Source organism: Carassius carassius, chromosome 9 (assembly GCF_963082965.1).
Source record: "Carassius carassius chromosome 9, fCarCar2.1, whole genome shotgun sequence".
Taxonomy (NCBI): domain Eukaryota; kingdom Metazoa; phylum Chordata; class Actinopteri; order Cypriniformes; family Cyprinidae; genus Carassius; species Carassius carassius.
Genome location: NC_081763.1, coordinates 1767501 through 1772500, shown reverse-complemented (window position 1 = coordinate 1772500; position 5000 = coordinate 1767501). Strand labels below are relative to the sequence as shown.

Below are 5000 nucleotides of genomic sequence, written 5' to 3'. Positions count from 1 at the left end.
TCTTTAAATAGCCCTCTCTTTGCAGCCTCTTTCGCTTATGGCCATACCATCCTGGCTATGCCCGATCTCAACTGATCTCCAAATCTAAGCAGGTTTGAGCCAGGTTAGTACTTTTGGATTTTTTCAGTAATTATCTAATAGGCCTGGTTAGTACTTTTGGAAATGTTCACTAATTGTCCAATAATCTTGCAAAAAAAAAAAAAAAAAGAGTCAATGCCCGATCTCAGAATGTAAGCAGGTTTGGGTCAGGTTAGTAATTTTGGAATTTTTCAATAATTATCTAATAGGCCTGGTTAGTACTTTAGGAAATTTTCACGAATTGTCCAATAATCTTGCAAAAAAAAAAAAAGAGTCAATGCCCGATCTCAGAATGTAAGCAGGTTTGGGCCAGGTTAGTACTTTTGGATTTTTTCAGTAATTATCTAATAGGCCTGGTTAGTACTTTTAGAAATTTTCACTTATTGTCCAATAATCTTGCAAAAAAAAAAAAAAAAGAGTCAATGCCCGATCTCAGAATGTAAGCAGGTTTGGGCCAGGTTAGTACTTTTGGATTTTTTCAGTAATTATCTAATAGGCCTGGTTAGTACTTTTGGAAATTTTCACTAATTGTCCAATAATCTTGCAAAAAAAAAAAAAAGAGTCAATGCCCGACCTCAGAATGTTAGCAGGTTTGGGCCAGGTTAGTTCTTTTGGATTTTTTCAGTAAATATCTAATAGGCCTGGTTAGTACTTTTGGAAAAATTCACTAATTGTCTAATAATCTTGTAAAAACAACAAGAAAGAGTCAATGCCCGATCTCAGAATGTAAGCAGGTTTGGGCCAGGTTAGTACTTTTGGATTTTTTCAATAATTATCTAATAGGCCTGGTTAGTACTTTAGGAAATTTTCACTAATTGTCCAATAATCTTGCAAAAAAAAAAAAAAAGAGTCAATGCCCGATCTCGGAATGTAAGCAGGTTTGGGCCAGGTTAGTACTTTTGGATTTTTTCAATAATTATCTAATAGGCCTGGTTAGTACTTTAGGAAATTTTCACTAATTGTCCAATAATCTTGCAAAAAAAAAAGAAAAAAAAAAAGAGTCAATGCCCGATCTCAGAATGTAAGCAGGTTTGGGCCAGGTTAGTACTTTTGGATTATTTCAGTAATTATCTAATAGGCCTGGTTAGTACTTTTGGGAATACCAGGTGCTGTAAGCTTTTGGGTTTCCTTCCCTACTTATATAATGCACTGGCGATTATAGTGGCTGATCTTTAAATAGCCCTCTCTTTGCAGCCTCCTTCGCTTACGGCCATTCCAACCTGGCTATGCCCGATCTCGTCTGATCTCGGAAGCTAAGCAGGTTTGGGCCTGGTTAGTACTTGGATGGGAGACCGCCTGGGAATACCAGGTGCTGTAAGCTTTTGGGTTTCCTTCCCTACTTATATAAAGCACTGGCGATTATAGTGGCTGATCTTTAAATAGCCCTCTCTTTGCAGCCTCCTTCGCTTATGGCCATACCATCCTGGCTATGCCCGATCTCAACTGATCTCCAAATCTAAGCAGGTTTGGGCCAGGTTAGTACTTTTGGATTTTTTCAGTAATTATCTAATAGGCCTGGTTAGTACTTTTGGAAATGTTCACTAATTGTCCAATAATCTTGCAAAAAAAAAAAAAAAGAGTCAATGCCCGATCTCAGAATGTAAGCAGGTTTGGGTCAGGTTAGTAATTTTGGAATTTTTCAATAATTATCTAATAGGCCTGGTTAGTACTTTAGGAAATTTTCACGAATTGTCCAATAATCTTGCAAAAAAAAAAAAAAAGAGTCAATGCCCGATCTCAGAATGTAAGCAGGTTTGGGCCAGGTTAGTACTTTTGGATTTTTTCAGTAAATATCTAATAGGCCTGGTTAGTACTTTTGGGAATACCAGGTGCTGTAAGCTTTTGGGTTTCCTTCCCTACTTATATAATGCACTGGCGATTATAGTGGCTGATCTTTAAATAGCCCTCTCTTTGCAGCCTCCTTCGCTTACGGCCATTCCAACCTGGCTATGCCCGATCTCGTCTGATCTCGGAAGCTAAGCAGGTTTGGGCCTGGTTAGTACTTGGATGGGAGACCGCCTGGGAATACCAGGTGATGTAAGCTTTTGGGTTTCCTTCCCTACTTATATAAAGCACTGGCGATTATAGTGGCTGATCTTTAAATAGCCCTCTCTTTGCAGCCTCTTTCGCTTATGGCCATACCATCCTGGCTATGCCCGATCTCAACTGATCTCCAAATCTAAGCAGGTTTGAGCCAGGTTAGTACTTTTGGATTTTTTCAGTAATTATCTAATAGGCCTGGTTAGTACTTTTGGAAATGTTCACTAATTGTCCAATAATCTTGCAAAAAAAAAAAAAAAAAGAGTCAATGCCCGATCTCAGAATGTAAGCAGGTTTGGGTCAGGTTAGTAATTTTGGAATTTTTCAATAATTATCTAATAGGCCTGGTTAGTACTTTAGGAAATTTTCACGAATTGTCCAATAATCTTGCAAAAAAAAAAAAAAGAGTCAATGCCCGATCTCAGAATGTAAGCAGGTTTGGGCCAGGTTAGTACTTTTGGATTTTTTCAGTAATTATCTAATAGGCCTGGTTAGTACTTTAGGAAATTTTCACTTATTGTCCAATAATCTTGCAAAAAAAAAAAAAAAAAGAGTCAATGCCCGATCTCAGAATGTAAGCAGGTTTGGGCCAGGTTAGTACTTTTGGATTTTTTCAGTAATTATCTAATAGGCCTGGTTAGTACTTTTGGAAATTTTCACTAATTGTCCAATAATCTTGCAAAAAAAAAAAAAGAGTCAATGCCCGACCTCAGAATGTTAGCAGGTTTGGGCCAGGTTAGTTCTTTTGGATTTTTTCAGTAAATATCTAATAGGCCTGGTTAGTACTTTTGGAAAAATTCACTAATTGTCTAATAATCTTGTAAAAACAACAAGAAAGAGTCAATGCCCGATCTCAGAATGTAAGCAGGTTTGGGCCAGGTTAGTACTTTTGGATTTTTTCAATAATTATCTAATAGGCCTGGTTAGTACTTTAGGAAATTTTCACTAATTGTCCAATAATCTTGCAAAAAAAAAAAAAAAGAGTCAATGCCCGATCTCGGAATGTAAGCAGGTTTGGGCCAGGTTAGTACTTTTGGATTTTTTCAATAATTATCTAATAGGCCTGGTTAGTACTTTAGGAAATTTTCACTAATTGTCCAATAATCTTGCAAAAAAAAAAGAAAAAAAAAAAGAGTCAATGCCCGATCTCAGAATGTAAGCAGGTTTGGGCCAGGTTAGTACTTTTGGATTATTTCAGTAATTATCTAATAGGCCTGGTTAGTACTTTTGGGAATACCAGGTGCTGTAAGCTTTTGGGTTTCCTTCCCTACTTATATAATGCACTGGCGATTATAGTGGCTGATCTTTAAATAGCCCTCTCTTTGCAGCCTCCTTCGCTTACGGCCATTCCAACCTGGCTATGCCCGATCTCGTCTGATCTCGGAAGCTAAGCAGGTTTGGGCCTGGTTAGTACTTGGATGGGAGACCGCCTGGGAATACCAGGTGCTGTAAGCTTTTGGGTTTCCTTCCCTACTTATATAAAGCACTGGCGATTATAGTGGCTGATCTTTAAATAGCCCTCTCTTTGCAGCCTCCTTCGCTTATGGCCATACCATCCTGGCTATGCCCGATCTCAACTGATCTCCAAATCTAAGCAGGTTTGGGCCAGGTTAGTACTTTTGGATTTTTTCAGTAATTATCTAATAGGCCTGGTTAGTACTTTTGGAAATGTTCACTAATTGTCCAATAATCTTGCAAAAAAAAAAAAAAAAGAGTCAATGCCCGATCTCAGAATGTAAGCAGGTTTGGGTCAGGTTAGTAATTTTGGAATTTTTCAATAATTATCTAATAGGCCTGGTTAGTACTTTAGGAAATTTTCACGAATTGTCCAATAATCTTGCAAAAAAAAAAAAAAAGAGTCAATGCCCGATCTCAGAATGTAAGCAGGTTTGGGCCAGGTTAGTACTTTTGGATTTTTTCAGTAATTATCTAATAGGCCTGGTTAGTACTTTTGGAAATTTTCACTAATTGTCCAATAATCTTGCAAAAAAAAAAAAAGAGTCAATGCCCGACCTCAGAATGTTAGCAGGTTTGGGCCAGGTTAGTTCTTTTGGATTTTTTCAGTAAATATCTAATAGGCCTGGTTAGTACTTTTGGGAATACCAGGTGCTGTAAGCTTTTGGGTTTCCTTCCCTACTTATATAATAATGCACTGGCGATTATAGTGGCTGATCTTTAAATAGCCCTCTCTTTGCAGCCTCCTTCGCTTACGGCCATACCAACCTGGCTATGCCTGATCTCGTCTGATCTCGGAAGCTAAGCAGGTTTGGGCCTGGTTAGTACTTGGATGGGAGACCGCCTGGGAATACCAGCTGCTGTAAGCTTTCGGGTTTCCTTCCCTACTTATATAAAGCACTGGCGATTATAGTGGCTGATCTTTAAATAGCCCTCTCTTTGCAGCCTCCTTTGCTTACGGCCATACCAACCTGGCTATGCCAGATCTCGTCTGATCTCGGAAGCTAAGCAGGTTTGGGCCTGGTTAGTACTTGGATGGGAGACCGCCTTGGAATACCAGGTGCTGTAAGCTTTTGGGTTTCCTTCCCTACTTATATAAAGCACTGGCGATTATAGTGGCTGATCTTTAAATAGCCCTCTCTTTGCAGCCTCCTTCGCTTATGGCCATACCATCCTGGCTATGCCCGATCTCAACTGATCTCCAAATCTGAGCAGGTTTGGGCCAGGTTAGTACTTTTGGATTTTTTCAGTAATTATCTAATAGGCCTGGTTAGTACTTTAGGAAATTTTCACTAATTATCCAATAATCTTGCAAAAAAAAAAAAAAAAAAGAGTCAATGCCCGATCTCAGAATGTAAGCAGGTTTGGGCCAGGTTAGTACTTTTGGATTTTTTCAGTAATTATCTAATAGGCCTGGTTAGTACTTT

General features: G+C 38.6%; 5 non-coding genes across 5 annotated transcripts; all 5 read left to right on the top strand.

The window, feature by feature from the left end:
- Window positions 1-1280: 1280 nt before the first annotated feature.
- LOC132151079 (5S ribosomal RNA) lies at window positions 1281-1399 on the top strand. The gene has a single exon (XR_009436242.1). It is a non-coding gene; the product is annotated as a 5S ribosomal RNA (ribosomal RNA).
- A 604-nt stretch (window positions 1400-2003) lies between these two features.
- On the top strand, window positions 2004-2122 carry LOC132150271 (5S ribosomal RNA). Its single transcript, XR_009435508.1, has one exon. It is a non-coding gene; the product is annotated as a 5S ribosomal RNA (ribosomal RNA).
- A 1332-nt stretch (window positions 2123-3454) lies between these two features.
- Window positions 3455-3573, top strand: LOC132151078 (5S ribosomal RNA). The gene has a single exon (XR_009436241.1). It is a non-coding gene; the product is annotated as a 5S ribosomal RNA (ribosomal RNA).
- Window positions 3574-4323: 750 nt separating this feature from the next.
- On the top strand, window positions 4324-4442 carry LOC132150460 (5S ribosomal RNA). Its single transcript, XR_009435692.1, has one exon. It is a non-coding gene; the product is annotated as a 5S ribosomal RNA (ribosomal RNA).
- An 84-nt stretch (window positions 4443-4526) lies between these two features.
- On the top strand, window positions 4527-4645 carry LOC132150292 (5S ribosomal RNA). The gene has a single exon (XR_009435529.1). It is a non-coding gene; the product is annotated as a 5S ribosomal RNA (ribosomal RNA).
- Window positions 4646-5000: the final 355 nt, after the last annotated feature.